This window comes from Lepidochelys olivacea, assembly GCF_965140295.1.
Source record: "Lepidochelys olivacea isolate rLepOli2 genome assembly, chromosome: 3".
NCBI lineage: Eukaryota > Metazoa > Chordata > Testudines > Cheloniidae > Lepidochelys > Lepidochelys olivacea.
In genome coordinates this window covers 44,734,915-44,753,292 of record NC_140413.1, presented here as the reverse complement: position 1 = coordinate 44,753,292, position 18,378 = coordinate 44,734,915, and the positions used below count along the sequence as shown (strand labels likewise).

Genomic DNA, 18,378 nt, shown 5'->3' with positions numbered 1-18,378 from the left:
TCTATGTTTTTGAATCTAATTACCCTGTAAGATATATACCATCCTGATTTTACAGGGGGGATTTCTTTATTTCTATTTACTTCTATTTTTTATTAAAAGTCTTCTTGTAAAACACTGAATGCTTTTTCATTGTTCTCAGATCCAAGGGTTTGGGTCTGTGGTCACCTATGCAAATTGGTGAGGCTTTTTATCCAACATTTCCCAGGAAAGGGGGAGTGCAAGTGTTGGGAGGATTGTTCATTGTTCTTAAGATCCAAGGGTCTGGGTCTGTAGTCACCTAGGCAAATTGGTGAGGCTTTTTACCAAACCTTGTCCAGGAAGTGGGGTGCAAGGTTTTGGGAAGTATTTTGGGGGGAAGGACGCGTCCAAACAGCTCTTCCCCAGTAACCAGTATTAGTTTGGTGGTGGTAGCGGCCATTCCAAGGATAACGGGGGTAATATTTTGTACCTTGGGGAAGTTTTAACCTAAGCTGGTAAGGATAAGCTTAGGAGGTTTTTCATGCAGGTCCCCACATCTGTACCCTAGAGTTCAGAGTGGGGGAGGAACCTTGACATGGTGGCACAGTGGTGGGATTAACCTGAAATCATTTTGAGATCCAGTTGAGATTTTTTGAACTAGAAATACAGATTTTAAAAAGGAATTTTTAGGAAGTCCAGAAGGCAGCTTTGAAACTGAAAGCAGCTTGGTTTCTCTCTGCTTTGTGGCCAAGCAGAGACAAAAGGGGATTATCTTGTGAATTGCAGGTTTTCTTGCCTGGAGGCAGGGTACTTAACTCCTGCAGGGAAATTCACAGTCTTCCAACCCAGAGGTTTTTTTTTTTCTTTTCTTCCTAAAAGTAAATAGGGGGTGTGTGCTCTACCCATTTGCCTGGAGACAAAAGTGGCAGGTTTTTTTTAGGATTTTGATTTTTTTTTTTTGTTTTACAAGGAGCACAGGTTTGAAAAGAAATTTTTTTTCTTCTTTGGGCTGGGTAAGCAGGTTTCCAAGTAGTTGGAGGTTTTTTGCTTTAATTTGGGCCCAGAGCAGAGACAAGGGAATTGTTTTTTTCTGTAGGCTGACAATCACTATCAGAGAATAGGTATTCTATTCCAGCACAGCAAAATTTTACAGCCAAGTTTTGTTTGTTTATTTCTAAACCTCGGGTGTAAAGTTAGTTAAAAACAGAGAGGTTAGAATGGCCAAATCCTCAGCTCGACTACAGCTGGAATTAGCCAAATTTCAGGCTGAGGAAAAACAAAGGGAACATGAAAGACAGATAGAACTCATGCGGCTGAAGGAGGAGGAGAAGGAAAAAGAGAGGAAGCATGTGGAGGAGATGGAGAGGATAAAGGCCCAGCAGAATATACCAACAAACCCTAGCAATCCTTCTCCAGGTACCACTTCCCATCCCAGAAAGTTCCCCACCTACAAGGCAGGTGATGATACTGAGGCCTTCTTAGAAAACTTCGAAAGGGCCTGCCTTGGGTACAACATCTCTACTGACCAATACATGGTAGAGCTGAGGCCGCAGCTCAGTGGACCCTTAGCTGAGGTGGCAGCTGAAATGCCTAAAGAACACATGAACAAGTATGAACTGTTTAAATCCAAGGCGAGAGTCAGAATGGGGATAACACCCGAGCAGTCTCGTCGGAGGTTCAGAGCCCTAAGGTGGAAACCAGACATGTCATTTACCCGACATGCCTACCACATTGTAAAACATTGGGATGCCTGGATATCAGGAGCAAGTGTTGAATCTCCAGTAAATTTGCCCTTCCTAATGCAAATGGAACAATTCTTAGAGGGTGTTCCTGAGGAAATAGAAAGATACATCCTAGATGGGAAACCCAAAACTGTAATTGAGGCAGGAGAGATTGGAGCCAGATGGGTGGAGGTGGCAGAGAAGAAGAAAACTGGTCGCAGTTGGAGCGGAGACCAGAAGGGACCACCCCAGACCACACCCTATTACCGGGGGCCGCCCAAAGCCCCACCTACCTCCCAAAGAACCCTCCAGACCCCTTATCGTCCCACCACCCCGTTCTCCAGCAACCCTCCTCGCCCCAGTGACCCGTCAGCTGGACGATGTTTTAAGTGTAACGAGCTGGGGCATGTAAAGGCCAACTGCCCCAAGAACCCCAACAGATTACAGTTCATTGCACCGGAATCACACCAGAGGTCCACAGGCCCAGATACCTCCCAGATACCCTTGGAGCGGAGGGAAACTGTGAGTGTGGGTGGGAAGAAGGTCACCGCGTGGAGGGACACCGGAGCACAAGTGTCAGCTATCCATGCTTCCTTAGTGGACCCCAATTTAATCAACCCAGAGATCCAAGTGACGATTCAACCCTTCAAGTCCAACTCTTTCAATTTGCCTACAGCCAAGTTGCCTGTCCAGTACAAGGGCTGGTCAGGAATGTGGACTTTTGCAGTCTATGATGATTATCCCATCCCCATGCTGTTGGGGGAAGACTTGGCCAATCATGTGAAGCAGGCCAAGAGGGTGGGAATGGTCACCCGCAACCAGGCTAAACAAGCCGTGAGGCCTAGCTCTGTTCCGGAAACTTCTATCAGGACCCAGTCAGAGGTGATGGACCTGGACCCCAGGCCAATGTCTGCAACAGCAGTAGTGGATCCAGTCCCAGAGACCCAGACGGAACCAGTCCCAGAACCGGAACCAGCCAAACAACCAACACCAGACCCCGTGTCAGCACTGAATCCAGTACTTGCAACCTCAACACCAGAGGGCCCCACCGAACCTGAACTGGCAGCAGCCGATAACCCTACACAAGAGGCTCAGCCGGAGCCTGAATCCCAACATAGTGCACCAGCCGAGAGCGGTTCACAGTCAACAGAAACAGCTCCATCCCCTATATCGCTTCCAGAGGGACCAAGCCTAGGTCCACAATCCCATGAGGAACTGATGTCTCCAGCATCAAGGGAACAGTTCCAGACCGAACAGGAAGCAGATGAAAGCCTCCAGAGAGCTTGGACGGCGGCACGGAGCAACCCACCGCCTCTCAGCTCTTCTAATCGATCCAGGTTTGTTGTAGAAAGAGGACTTTTATACAAGGAAACTCTTTCTGGGGGACACCAGGAAGACTGGCATCCTCAGAGACAGTTGGTAGTTCCAACTAAATACCGGGCCAAGCTCTTGAGCTTAGCCCATGATCACCCTAGTGGCCATGCTGGGGTGAACAGGACCAAAGACCGTTTGGGGGGGTCATTCCACTGGGAGGGAATGGGCAAGGATGTTTCTACCTATGTCCAGTCTTGTGAGGTGTGCCAAAGAGTGGGAAAACCCCAAGACCAGGTCAAAGCTCCTCTCCAGCCACTCCCCATCATTGAAGTTCCATTTCAGCGAGTAGCTGTGGATATTCTGGGTCCTTTTCCGAAAAAGACACCCAGAGGAAAGCAGTACATACTGACTTTCATGGATTTTGCCACCCGATGGCCGGAAGCAGTAGCTCTAAGCAACACCAGGGCTAAAAGTGTGTGCCAGGCACTAGCAGACATTTTTGCCAGGGTAGGTTGGCCCTCCGACATCCTCACAGATGCAGGGACTAATTTCCTGGCAGGAACTATGAAAAACCTTTGGGAAGCTCATGGGGTAAATCACTTGGTTGCCACTCCTTACCATCATCAAACAAATGGCATGGTGGAGAAGTTTAATGGAACTTTGGGGGCCATGATACGTAAATTCGTAAATGAGCACTCCAATGATTGGGACCTAGTATTGCAGCAGTTGCTCTTTGCCTACAGAGCTGTACCACATCCCAGTTTAGGGTTTTCCCCATTTGAACTTGTATATGGCCGTGAGGTTAAGGGGCCATTGCAGTTGGTGAAGCAGCAATGGGAGGGATTTACACCTTCTCCAGGAACTAACATTCTGGACTTTGTAACCAACCTACAAAACACCCTCCGAACCTCTTTAGCCCTTGCTAGAGAAAACTTACAGGATGCTCAAAAAGAGCAAAAAGCCTGGTATGATAAACATGCCAGAGAGCGTTCCTTCAAAGTAGGAGACCAGGTCATGGTCTTAAAGGCGCTCCAGGCCCATAAAATGGAAGCATCGTGGGAGGGGCCATTCGTGGTCCAGGAGCGCCTGGGAGCTGTTAATTATCTCATAGCATTCCCCACCTCCAACCGAAAGCCTAAGGTGTATCATATTAATTCTCTAAAGCCCTTTTATTCCAGAGAATTAAAGGTTTGTCAGTTTACAGCCCAGGGAGGAGACGACGCTGAGTGGCCTGAAGGTGTCTACTACGAAGGGAAATGTGCTGGTGGTGTGGAAGAGGTGAACCTCTCCATGACCCTTGGGCGTATGCAGCGACAGCAGATCCAGGAGCTGTGCACTAGCTACGCGCCAACGTTCTCAGCCACCCCAGGACTGACTGAACGGGCATACCACTCCATTGACACAGGTAATGCTCACCCAATTAGGGTCCAACCTTACCGGGTGTCTCCTCAAGCTAAAACTGCTATAGAACGGGAGATCCAGGATATGTTACAGATGGGTGTAATCCGCCCCTCTGAAAGTGCATGGGCATCTCCAGTGGTTCTAGTTCCCAAACCAGATGGGGAAATACGTTTTTGCGTGGACTACCGTAAGCTAAATGCTGTAACTCGCCCAGACAACTATCCCATGCCACGCACAGATGAACTATTAGAGAAACTGGGAAGGGCCCAGTTCATCTCTACCTTGGACTTAACCAAGGGGTACTGGCAGGTACCGCTAGATGAATCTGCCAAGGAAAGGTCAGCCTTCATCACACATCTCGGGCTGTATGAATTTAATGTACTCCCTTTCGGGCTGCGAAATGCACCCGCCACTTTCCAAAGACTTGTAGATGGTCTCCTAGCGGGATTAGGAGAATATGCAGTCGCCTACCTTGACGATGTGGCCATATTTTCGGATTCCTGGGCAGACCACCTGGAACATCTACAAAAAGTCCTTGAGCGCATAAGGGAGGCAGGACTAACTGTTAAGGCTAAGAAGTGTCAAATAGGCCTAAACAGAGTGACTTACCTTGGACACCAGGTGGGTCAAGGAACTATCAGCCCCCTACAGGCCAAAGTGGATGCTATCCAAAAGTGGCCTGTCCCAAAGTCAAAGAAACAGGTTCAGTCCTTCTTAGGCTTGGCCGGTTATTACAGACCATTTGTACCGCACTACAGCCAAATCGCTGCCCCACTGACAGACCTAACCAAAAAGAAACAGCCAAATGCTGTTCAGTGGACCGGAAAGTGTCAGAAGGCCTTTAACAAGCTTAAAGCGACACTCATGTCTGACCCTGTACTAAGGGCCCCAGACTTTGACAAACCGTTCCTAGTAACCACAGATGCATCCGAGCGTGGTGTGGGAGCAGTTTTAATGCAGAAAGGACCTGATCAAGAATTCCACCCTGTAGTGTTTCTCAGCAAAAAACTGTCTGAGAGGGAAAGCAACTGGTCAGTCACTGAAAAAGAATGTTATGCCATTGTCTACGCTCTGGAAAAGCTACGCCCATATGTTTGGGGACGGCGTTTCCACCTGCAAACCGACCATGCTGCACTAAAGTGGCTTCACACCCTCAAAGAAACTAACAAAAAACTTCTTCGGTGGAGTTTAGCTCTCCAAGATTTTGATTTCGACATCCAACACATCTCAGGAGCTTCTAACAAAGTGGCTGATGCACTCTCCCGTGAAAGTTTCCCAGAATCAACTGGTTAAAATCGTCCTTGAGAAGTGGAAAATATTGTTAGTCTTTATGTACTTGGTAGTATATTTAGAGATGCATGTGTCTTATTAACTCTGTTTTCCTAGAGCTCCAGGAAGAAATCCCAGCCAGTGTTTCACCCTAGCTGAGATTTGGGGGGCGTGTCATAAATATAAAGGGAAGGGTAAACCCCTTTGAAATCCCTCCTGGCCAGGGGAAAGCTCCTCTCACCTGTAAAGGGTTAAGAAGCTAAAGGTAACCTCGCTGGCACCTGACCAAAATGACCAATGAGGAGACAAGATACTTTCAAAAGCTGGGAGGAGGGAGAGAAACAAAGGGTTTGTGTGTCTGTCTGTAGTCGTCTTGGCCGGGGACAGAACAGGAATGGAGTCTTAGAACTTTTAGTAAGTAATCTAGCTAGGTATGTGTTAGATTATGATTTCTTTAAATGGCTGAGAAAATAATTGTGCTGAATAGAATAACTATTTCTGTCTGTGTATCTTTTTTGTAACTTAAGGTTTTGCCTAGAGGGGTTCTCTATGTTTTTGAATCTAATTACCCTGTAAGATATATACCATCCTGATTTTACAGGGGGGATTTCTTTATTTCTATTTACTTCTATTTTTTATTAAAAGTCTTCTTGTAAAACACTGAATGCTTTTTCATTGTTCTCAGATCCAAGGGTTTGGGTCTGTGGTCACCTATGCAAATTGGTGAGGCTTTTTATCCAACATTTCCCAGGAAAGGGGGAGTGCAAGTGTTGGGAGGATTGTTCATTGTTCTTAAGATCCAAGGGTCTGGGTCTGTAGTCACCTAGGCAAATTGGTGAGGCTTTTTACCAAACCTTGTCCAGGAAGTGGGGTGCAAGGTTTTGGGAAGTATTTTGGGGGGAAGGACGCGTCCAAACAGCTCTTCCCCAGTAACCAGTATTAGTTTGGTGGTGGTAGCGGCCATTCCAAGGATAACGGGGGTAATATTTTGTACCTTGGGGAAGTTTTAACCTAAGCTGGTAAGGATAAGCTTAGGAGGTTTTTCATGCAGGTCCCCACATCTGTACCCTAGAGTTCAGAGTGGGGGAGGAACCTTGACAGAAGGGGAGTTCCTTATGGAGTATTAAGGTATGGTGAACCATGTTTTCCTCAGTTCCCTGTGTGGAGTGCATCAGTTCCCTGTGCGGAGCGCATGATCAGTTGGGCAGTTGCACACAACATGGAGTGCTGCTAGGCGTGCTCACCAAGCTGGACAACCATTTCAAAAATATGTGGGCTCTTTAAAGGGAGGAATTGGCTTCTGGTGTATGTGACCCTGGAAAGTGGTATTCACAATTGTGACCAAATTGAGCATTGTGGGACAGCTGCTGGAGGACTGGTAGGGTTGACATAGGTCATGCAATGTCTGTATTCACACTGAATCAACCACAGTAGGGTCGACTATGGCTCAACACCATTTGGGGGGTGGTATTACTGTGTCACTATATTGGGGCACCTACATCAGCAGGAGACAAATCTGAGTGTAGACACATGCACAATTAAGTTGACGCAAGGTGACTTATTTTGACCTAACTTTCCAAGCCTTAATCTATACTACAGAGTTTTGCCAGCATAGCTTTTTTTTTTTGCCAGCAAGCTAGAAGTTTGAAGAAAAAATCACACCCCCAACTGACATAGGAAAAGCCCTGCTGTAGATACACTTATGCTATGAGAAGAATGATTCTGTGTCAGCTTAGCTAATGTTGTTTGGGGAGGTGATGTAGCTATGCCGACAGAACTCCTGTCAGCTTACCCTATGTCTCCACTAGGGGGCTTTGCCAGGATACCAGCAAAGGCACTGTAGTGTAAACATGGTCTGCATTAACCACATTTCTGGGCAGTTAATTTCCCTTGTTTCTTGAAGAAGAGGTGTTAGTGATGGGGGATGATTGGAGGGCACCTTTGGAAGGTCTGCCACTTTAGCTGCCAGCTCTGCTCTCCTCCTGGCCTCACCATGCCCTCGGTAAGGCTGGAAGTGCCATGGGAAGAAAGGAGGATGGTAACTGATGGGCTCTGAGGAGCACATCTACCAACTGGAGGCAGCAAGGGGAAGAGCAGGGAGCCCCAGATTTGTATCTACTTCAGGGATCTAGTGTAAAGGAAGGGGCTCTGCATAGCCCTCTGCAGCAGAGGAGTACTACAGATGTGTCAGATGGACCATTCATCTGAGTGGGGTGTGGTCAGATGAATTAGGATACCTCAAAGAGATGAATAGTCTAATACTTTAACTCCGGGTAGAGTGAAATGACCCATTCATATCAATGTGAGTTCCCCTTTACCTCAGTTTCAGTTGTGGAATACCGCTGTTCAAGGTAATCTCACTATGCATGTTGGTTTTAGAGCAACTTGAATATTAAAATCTTCTTCTTATTGGGGGGGAGGGAGGAAGGGGGTAGTATCTGAGGAAAGCCTGAATCAAATTACTCCAAACTTGTACCATTGCTCCTGTTGTGCTATACCAATATCCTAGATAATCTCATTATGCATGTGAATTTTAGAATACTTTGAAGATTAAAAGAAGCTCATAATGTGGGGGGAGGACATATATTGGGAACCTCTTGATCAAATTACCTAAATTTGCACCATAAATTCTACCCCAGGTCCTAAATAGCTTTTTAATTATTGCTTCCGCAAAAGGGAAGTGGGTGATGGAAATTATCCACGTTTGATGCCGAGAGAGTAATATCAGGATCAGAGCCATAGTTTGAGCCCAAGTATGTGTAAAAAGAAAGAGTTATAAGAAGTGTAAAGTTTGGATGTTATGTGACTTTTTTAGTGGAACTGTATCTCACTCAAACAACCTCAAAAATTTTGACTACTAAACCAACTCTGTGGCTATTTTCAAGACAAGGCTTTTTTGAGGGCCTCTTTCCCTTAATCAGCTTTCTCTTTCCCTAACTATTCTGTTTTGCCCAGCGCTCTATTCTATGCAATGTGGAAAGGGACAAATTTTCACACCCAGATACAGACTTTCAGTCCCACAAAGTCAGCAGTTACCCTGATTTTGGGGAATTAGGAATGTGAAGGATAATTTCATTTTTAAAGGTGATCTGTAAAGAGACAATAACTGAGACTGTGCTTTTGTTTGATTTTCTTCTGATATGTAAAGAAGGATGAAGATTTGGGGGCATAGTTGTCTAGACTAGAATTGGTGATTCTGTTATAATTTGGGCTAATTGATTGTACATGCTAATTATGTTGGTAACTGAGGCTCTCCACAAATGTTTGTTCTGGAGCACAAAGTTATGTGATTTGCCCAAGGCTGAGCCCCCATATGCTGATACAAACATTTTCAGAGTATCTATATTAGCATTTACAATCACTTAACAAGCAATTGGCAATCAATTACAACAGAAGGACAAATGCTAGTCTAGACCAAGCCTATGATAACAGGAGAACTAGGGAAATCATGACATGACAAGAGTCAAGAGACAGAAAATTGAGCAATGGACAGGGGAAAGGATTTTAAATCAACACTTTTGTCTGATTTTGTTAACATCTATTTGTTGTATCAGCCAGGCAAGGTTCTAACAAGCTTCAACAGGACTTTATTTTCAAAGTGGAAGCCTCTTTACCAAGCTGCTGCTGCACCCTCTGTAGCTCTCCCTCAGCCTCCCAACTCCTCCCCCTCCTTCCTGTTTCCTGTCCTTTCAGACTCCCAACAGCCAGTGCTCCCAATTCTAATAATTACAAGCAACATCTAAACACCACATTCCCTCCTCTCTTAAGAAACTCTCCCAATTAAAATAAACATTATTGTTCTAACCACAGGAACAAATATGAAACAAGACACTATACTGTTGGCAGAAATATTACACTGAAAACTCTGTAGATACTACATAACATAGTCTCTAGTCCAGACAGGTGGTCGTCTTGGTCTGACAGGCCGTCTCTCAAGCCTCGGTTCCAGTGCAATGTCTTGTTGTGTTGGTATTACGGTGAAGTTATCCAATGCAGACTGGGTGTTGGCATAATCTCCTCTTGGTGCATAGGCAGGTGCAAGATAAGAAGCATTCCATACCCGCCCATCAGAAAGTCGATAGGTGTAAGCTCCCTTCTTCTCTATGATTTTAAGAGGAGCTGTGAATTTATGGTCCCCTTTGTGTAAAATAACCGATTTTCGTATTCTAACGAAGGAACCACACTCAACCTTTTGTTTCTTAGCACCCCACTGCTTGTCTGTGAAAGCCTTAGACTTTGCTTGGTTCTGTTCAACTGTTTTTCTCACATCATCCTCATTTGGGGCATCAGGTCATGCCTTTAACAATCCAGCAATGTTCAGTTTAGTATTCATCTGTTTCCCATGCAATAACTCTGCGGGTGATCTTTGCATTGTGGCATGTCGTGTAGCCTGGTATGCTTACAAGAAATCAGTAGTGAAGGGTATCCACAATCGCCCTTCCAGTTTAGCCATTTGCAAACTCTCTTTCAAACTTCTGTTAAACCGTTCGATTTCCCCATTGGCTTGAGGGTAATATAGGGATGACCTTCTGTGTAAAATGTTCCTCTGTGCTAGAAAAGTTTCAAACTCCAGGGAAGTAAATTGACTACCATTATCTGAAACCAGTTCTTTGGGTTACCTTCCCTGCTAAAAACTGAAGAGAGGAACTTAATTACTGTAGCAGAAGAGATTTGCAATGTAAACACTACCTTAGGCCATTTACTGAAATAGTCTATTAAAGTGATGGCATAACGGCAGTCAATTGGAGCAGTATCAAAGGATCCTACAATGTCAATCGCCACTTTTTCCCATGCAGATTCAGGAAGAGGAACAGACTGTAATGGAGGGGTACATGTCACTGCTGTCTTATCATGCATTTGGCAAGTGACACAGGATTTTATGAGTGCTTCAGTTTGAGAGTCCATCCCTGGCCACCAATACAGATCGGTTAAAAGACCAGGTTCAGGAATTGGAAAGAATCAGAGGGGAAAAGGAAAGCAAAGTGATTAATTTGAAGGCAGAATCTGATGCTCTCAGAGCTACATCTCTGACACAAGCAGCACAGATTGTAGGAATGGAGAAGCAAGTATGTGACAGTGAGTGGGTCAGTAATAAGCTGCAGAGGAAAGTGTCTGAGTTGAAACAGCAGACCATGGAGAGCAAAGCTGCAGTCAGAGCCCTTTTGAAGGATTCACAAAGCAAAACCCAGGCAGAGCATAGGGAATGCTGGAGACAGATTGGTGCCCTTAAGGCTCAGTTGGGAGAGCAAAGGGGGATCGTGGCAGCAATCAGAGGGAATTGTAGCTGGGAGGAAGACATAAAATCAGAGGAGGATCCCAATGCATGTCCCCCTTATTGCAATTATGAGCTGACAGACCCTGGTGAGTTCACCCTGGATCCCATTGGGCAGTCTCCATATAGCCCCCTATGGGGATCACTGGAAGAGCTGCAAAGACCTCCTCCTATGGCCCCCATAGTCAGTACCTCTGTCACAAAAAGGGGACCTCAAGGAGGTCAGGGAGGAACAGAGGAGCGGTTGGAAACTAGACCCTTTACCCCTGGCCAGGTTAGGGCAGTAGGGAAATCAGTTGGCCTGCTGAATAGGAGCACAGCCTTGGGGTGAATGGTAAGAGTATCTGGCATGGCTGATTCACTCCAGCTGATGTGGCAGCTATATGCAGGGAGTGTATGTCCCCCGAGGATTTTGCAGGGCTCCCTTATGATGTCCAGATGGGGGCCTCCCCTGGAGCAGATGATATAGAAAAGCATATAAACGTGCAGAGGGAAGTAATATATACCTTCTTCCCGGGAGAAAGCCCCACAGTTATATTTCACCAGGAGAAGCAACAGGCCGGGGAGAGAGTAGAAAATTATGTAGCCAGAAAGAAATTGGCATGGAGACATTCTGGGCTGACAAATGTCATTAACCCAGACTTTGCAGCCTTCCCTTTCAAACAAGCTTTAATCCAAGTATTTCTCCCTTTAATTCATATGGCCTTAGTGGGTATGGATCTGGCAGCAGTTCGAACAAGAGATATTGAGGATAGAGCAAAGCAGGCCTATGAGATCCAAAAGGATATGCACCCTCCTAAAAGGAAACCTGATAAGGTGGCCACTGTAGCCCATCCAAATAGCACACAGGGAAAAGAAAAAGGAGACAAACCCCATAAGGGTCGAGGCAGAACCCCTGACCCATGGCATGGGGAAATTTGGAAGCGACTTTTAAAATATGAGCAAAAGGAAGCAATAGACCTGCTGCCCACTGCTGAACTCCTAGCGAAACTGGCAGAACATGAACTGGCTGAGCATCAAGGAAAAAGCACCATTGCACCACTGATTGCTGCTCTATGGGGAGGCCGAGTGTGCCAGGATCCCCCAATTGTGGCACACATAAAAACCAATAAGTGTGGGAGGTTCACGGTTTATGTGAAGTTTGCAGGAGGGGCATTCGGACAGAATTCACTAGTGGACTCAGGTGCCACCTACTCCCTAATTAGTACCCAAAATAAGCAGCTGTTTGGACCTCTGGCTAGAGTCAAAACCTTACAGGGATTTAATGAGGCACAAAACATTGTCCCCTTCTGTAAAAAAATCCCATATAGTGTGGGGACAAAGAAGAGCCAAGGGCAATTTGGCTTGATGGATTTGGGGGGAGAAGGTATTCTAGGAATAGATGCTCTGAGGGAATTGAGAGAGCTAGTTGATTGTGCTAACAGGGTTTTGTGGGAAATGCCTCCTTGCACCCCATGGGAGATTTCAGCCAACTATTGAATAGCAGCCCTTGGCCCCCAGAAGTTTTAGCAATTGCAGAGAAATACCGGGAGGTTTGGGCCAAGAATAAAATAGAATATGGTAAAACTGATGCAGAAATCCTAGTCACAGGCCCTGATCCTCCACCCCAGAAATGGTATCGATATCCAAAGGAGGCAGAAGCTAGCCTAAAGGAAATAATTGATGGTCTTTTGAGCCAAGGAGTTTTAGTGGAACAGCCCAGCACTAACAATGCTGCCCTATGGCCCGTCCTTAAGAGTGATGGCAAAACCTGGAGGCTTGGGGTGGATTTTCACCCCTTTAACTGGGTGACTCCACCTATGGCTCCCGTAGTGGCTAAATATCAAGAGGTAATGGGTTCCACATTAGGAGGGGTCCAGTGGTTTTCAGTTTTAGATTTGGCTAACGCTTTCTTTGCTATCCCCTTAAACTGGGACAGCAACTATAAATTTGCTTTCACCTTTCAGGAAAAACAATTGTGTTTTGCCCGGGTCCCCATGGGATGGAATAACACACCTGTTATCTGCCCTGCCCAGGTAGCAAAAATGTGGGAGGGAATGCCTGAAAAGGATTGTGTGATTTCTTACGTGGATGATGTCCTGGTCTCTACTCAGACCCAGGAGGAAAATTTAAAGGTGTTGGACAGAGTGCTGCAAAAGATTCAGTAAACAGGGTTTAAAGTAAGTCCAAAGAAGGCCCAACTGTGCTCCCAGCAGGTACACTATCTTGGGGTAACCCTGGGACAAGAAGGGCATTCCCCTGACCAACAGAGGGTTGAGTTTATTCTCAAACTCCCAGCCCCCACAGACGTAACCACTGAGATCCTTCCTGGGCATGGTTAACTTTTCCCCAGATTTTATAGAAGGGTTTTCAGAAAAAGCAGCCCCGTTGCATGAATTGTGGCCCAATCCACAGCCCTATCATATCCCCGGGTAGGAGAACCATTTTTATTACACCTAGCAACTACAGACAAGGGAATGGGAGCTGTGCTAAGCCAGAACAGGTCTCTGACCTGTAGCTTATGCCTCCAAGACCCTGAGTGAGATAGAGAAGGGATTCACCCCATGTGAAAAGAAGGTCTTGACACTCGTTTGGGCACTATAGCATTGGGAATACCTGGTGGGTTTGTCCCCTGTGTTACTGAAAACAGCCCACTCCCCAGTGAAGTATGTACTCACCGGTAAAATCAACAATGGTCACGTATCTAGCCCTGGATTGGCAAAATGGACCCTGCTTTGTTAAACAAAAATGTAGATATGGAAAAAACCAAGGTACTATCCCCAATACCTTATGGCCTCCTGATAGAGGGGGAAGAGCACGAATGCCCATCACCTGAGCCACTGCCCTGGGAGCCGTCCCTCTTCGAGGGAGGGGCCGTGCTGAGTGAGATGCTGGGAATAGCAGATGATGTTTGGTTTGTGGACAGCTCTCGTTTTTACAAAAATGGCCATCTGCATGTGGGCTTTGCTGCTGTAAAAGTGCCTATGGGAGAGGTGCTGAGGGGACAGTATACACCATATTCTGCCCAAGCAGCTGAAATTGTGGCGATAGCAGTAGCACTGGAAAATACCCCCACCACTCAGGAGGTAGCCATTTTCACAGACTCAGGCTGGGTCCTTCGGTCCCTGGTGGATTGGGTACCAGAATGGAAAAAGAAAGGGATGAGGTCTGCAGACGGGAAACCCATAGCCCATGCCGACAAACTGAAATACATCTGGGCATTGGTGGAGGCCCGGGATACTGTGGTACACATGGGAAAAATCAGAGCACACAAGAAGGGGACTGAGGAGTCAAAATGGAATAATTGGGCAGATGAGGAAGCCAGGGTGGGGGTAGAGAGGGGAAATTGTGGCAGCTAAGAAATGGGAAATGTATAGCTCCTATAGCAGCAGCCAGAAAAAGAGACTCAGTTCACATAGGTTTAATAACCCTCCAAAGTCAGGATCCCAGCCTGACAGAGTTAGTGAAAAAGGGAAAGCACCAGGAGTGGAAAGTGTGGTAGAATGAATCAAAATTAATTCTAGCAACTAAAGAAGGGAAACCAGAAGCAGTCTGGGTGGTTCCTACAGCCTTAAGAACAGAAATGATTTCCCTAGCTCACCATGGAGGACACCTAGGAGTAGAGAAAACCTTAACCCGATTGCAGGCTGCCAGCTGGTGGCCACACATGAGCAGCGACGTGGAGCAGTTTGTAAATAACTGTCTACCATATGCAGCCAATAATGCTGATCCCAAAATCAGCATAAAAATAATGCGGGTCCAAAAAAAAGGACCCCTGAGACATCAGAGAATAGAAGGACCATGGGCCCGACTGCAAATTGATTTTATTGGGCCCCTACCCAGGACCACAAGGGGTAATCAGTATTGTCTGGTGATTGTTGATCCCTTTACTAAATAGATTGAGGCTATCCCAACTTGAAATAACACAGCTCAAACCACAGCTCGGGTGCTCACTGAACAAGTAATAACCAGATGGGGAACCCCGAGGGAAACTGATTCAGATCAAAGGCCCCACTTTATTGGGGAAATCACAAAAGGAATTCTGCCAAGTGTTTGGGATTAAACAAAGGCTACATATAGCTGGACACCCCCAAAATTCAGGCCAGGTGAAGCAAACTCTCAAAGCAGCTCTCAGAAAAGTAGTAAACCAGCAAGGGAAAGATTGGGACCAAAGACTGCCATTTATCCTGATGGCTATTAGGGGGTCTGTTGCATCGCATGGAGTAACTCCATTCCAGGCAATGACTGGGAGAGATATGTGTCTCCCAGAACAGTGGTGGGTGGATGGAACGCCACCTGACAACCTACAATCCCGTATCCTCATGGACCAATTGATGAAGCAGCTGTTAAAAGTTGTTGCTTACACCCATCGGCAGGTTGTCATAGCCTTGGGAACTAACATTTGGAAAATGGACAAAAGAATGGGTCCCATCTTAAATCCCCAAGAATAGCAGGTATAGAGACATGGTTATGTATTGACAAGTAAGGAAAAAAGCATATAATCTCAGTCCTATTTGGGCAGGACCAGTTAGAATCTGTAACAAGGCTAGCCCCACTGTCTATCAGCTAGAAATTCAGTCAGGAAAGAAAAACATACTGAAGTGGTTTCACTCCTCACAGCTAAAATGATGGAAGGGAAACCATCCCAGTCAGCCTTAGATGAAGCCCACTGTCAGGCCAAGGTACCCCCAGCTCGGGAGAAACATGCTTCAGACATCAGTGAGTCTGAATGAATATTAGCTCCAAGACACTTCACAACTTCCTCCCTCTTAACGGGTGTGTGTGAGGGGGAAACAGTCTATGTTTGTTTTATGTTGCAGAGTCCTCTGTCAGCAGATGTCCAACAGCCCTGCCTGAGATGCGGTCCTGGCTGTGTATGTTGCTATCTGGATTCTCGTGTTTGTGGGTCTATGCTTCTGATGTCGGTGCACCAAAAACCATCGTGATCGAGACATGGGAGAACCACACATGGAAGACACTGGAGTGTGAAGTAAACAATACCCTCGACGTTGCTCCAAGTCCCACATATGTTTCAGGGAAAGCCTCCATCTTTTTGGACCCACAGATGGATACAACCCCACTTCCGTGAGGTTAAAAGGTTTGAACAAAGTAAACATCATTGTCGGAATGAGCGGGGAAGCAACATGTATAATGGGCTGGACTGTAAATGATAGTCCACTTTGGTGGCTAAAGAATCCCAGAATGATTAGTGGAAACATCATTATCCTCATGAATACCATAATATTCCCTTCCCCTTTTTGGCCCAGGAGAGAAGATTTATTGATGGGAGGAATTGGAAAATACTACCTAGATAAATTAGGCTGTCATTGGGTGGGAACAAACAGGCTGCTGAATAATTGTAACCAACCTAGATGTGCGCAGCTGTGGACTGACCTTCCTAATAAAACAGCCCCTAGAGACAAAACGGTCCAATTTAAATTAGAATATGCCATCTACCTCACTGGGAAGCAGACAAATTTGGAGAAAACAGAATTGCAAATAGTCACACCAGGAGGGGAATGGAAGATCCTCCTGTCCTGTTACAACAGGAACCAGTGGCCACTCACAGAGGAGCTCCTGTCTGTGAGATATGGAGAACAGCATCAGTTAATCTGGTGTGCTAGTGAGGAAATTATCAACATGTGGGTTAGCATGACAGGAAAATGGTTTCTGCGAGGGCCTCATGGTGTAAAAAGTTGCATTGTTTAGGTTTTGGACCCAGTAGTCACCAATTTAATCAGTCCCTATGTTGTCCGAACCAATGTCAAAAAGCAATTGGTTCTTGACCCTACTCAATCCCTCAGAAAGGTCATTCTAGACCTAAGTTTGACAAAGGTCTCAGTGATAGAGCCCCGGTGTAAGCAATTTGTTCCACCCTGATTTGAAGGTTGGAAAAATTGGATGGAAACACACAAAATTCCCAAACCAAAAAGCTCTAGCAGGGAAAGCAGAAGGGTAAAAAGAGACTTTATGGGGAGCAATTGGAATGGGAGGAGCAGTCCTTAACAGCATTAATGAGAAGGTGCTTGCAAACAAGATGAATCCAATGGGAGCTCACATAAAAGATTTGGCTACACCTATTAGGGTATCATTTGAGCAATTAAGGTCTCTGCAATCCCAAGTAGCAAATATCTTAGAGGAATGGGGAAAAACCCAAGAGGAAGACCATCACCACCTCTTGCAGGCTGTTGGCACTCTGCAAGCTAACATTTCTTTAGCTATGGCATGTATGCAAATGCAAGTATGGATGATTGATATAGTAAAAGATATGATTCGTGATGGTAGGAATTTCCCAGTAGAAATCAGAAACATCATTTGGAATAATTCACCCAAACTGAGAGAGAGTTACAGGCCTGGTGGAAAATGGTAAATTTTACGTATAATCAACACTCAGAGGAAATCACGGTCTTTGTTTTGCTAATGTCCCAAGCAGAAATAAAATAGGTTTCTCCCATTGTGGCTTTAGGCTTCAATATTAATCAGACCGTAATGAAACCTATCGACCACAGAGCGTGAGTAGTGAAAGATGATCAAAAGAGGAAAACAGTAGAATTGGGAACCTGTTTAGAGGAACCTAGAATTGGATATGAATGTAACAAAAATGCCCTCCAACCTCAGGATGTATGTTTGGAAGTAACTGAAGGAAAATGCCATTTTGCTATTAACCCATTTGTAAGTAACAATTCTGTATTTGTGTATCTAGGAAATCATTATGTATGTTTTAGAAGTTGGTGTCCTGCATTTCTTGTTAATTTTGTGCATAAAGTAAATCATAATCCTTATGAGAATAAATGTTTCTGTCATATTGTAGCAATTAGGGGATGTGATTTCAAATTTCATGTACCCAAATTTAAATATAGTCAGTTAAAAGTGGCTTATACTTTGTATTCCATTGTAAAACCTGTGCCCCTTGAAATGGGTCTAACTGCTTTTTTACAAACATTACTTGTACACCCTGATTTACAGAACCAGTAACAAACTGCAAAACAGGAAGGGTGCAGAGTCATGGTTACCATGCATCATAATGCCAATGAAATTAAACGGGTATTTGCAAGAATTGTCCAGGACCTGTTGCACCACTGGTGGGAAGTATTATTGGGATGGTCCCCCACTGGCACAGGCATCCTGAATTTGGCCCTATACCCCATCATAGTAATCTTGGGGTGCCAAAGAGTAGTGGTTTTTGTTACCAGCCTAATGACATGCTGGATATGGTGCAAACTCCAGCAATTGCAAGTCCCCTGACAGATGAGTCAGTGGTTACTGCCACCGGCACTCGTACCCCCAGGTAAGGAACATATAAAACTTGTTGCCCCTCCCTCAACTGGGAAAGGAGGCTAAGGCGATCACTTGTCAAGTGCTATGCTGGTGTGCTAAGTATGGGATGCCAGCAAGAAGATAATTTGCTCGGTCTTGGCTGAGAGCCTTGAGCTTTTGTTGGATCTCAACGCAGGTGCATCCAGA

At 45.6% G+C, this 18,378-nt stretch overlaps 1 long non-coding RNA gene across 1 annotated transcript in view; it reads left to right on the top strand.

The window, feature by feature from the left end:
• Positions 1-17,667, top strand: part of LOC311517803 — a 103,408-nt gene extending 85,741 nt beyond the window's left edge. The window contains exon 4 of the long non-coding RNA XR_014710797.1: positions 15,735-17,667. This is a non-coding gene — a long non-coding RNA (uncharacterized lncRNA). The remainder of the gene's footprint in view (positions 1-15,734) is intronic.
• The last annotated feature ends 711 nt before the right edge of the window (positions 17,668-18,378 follow it).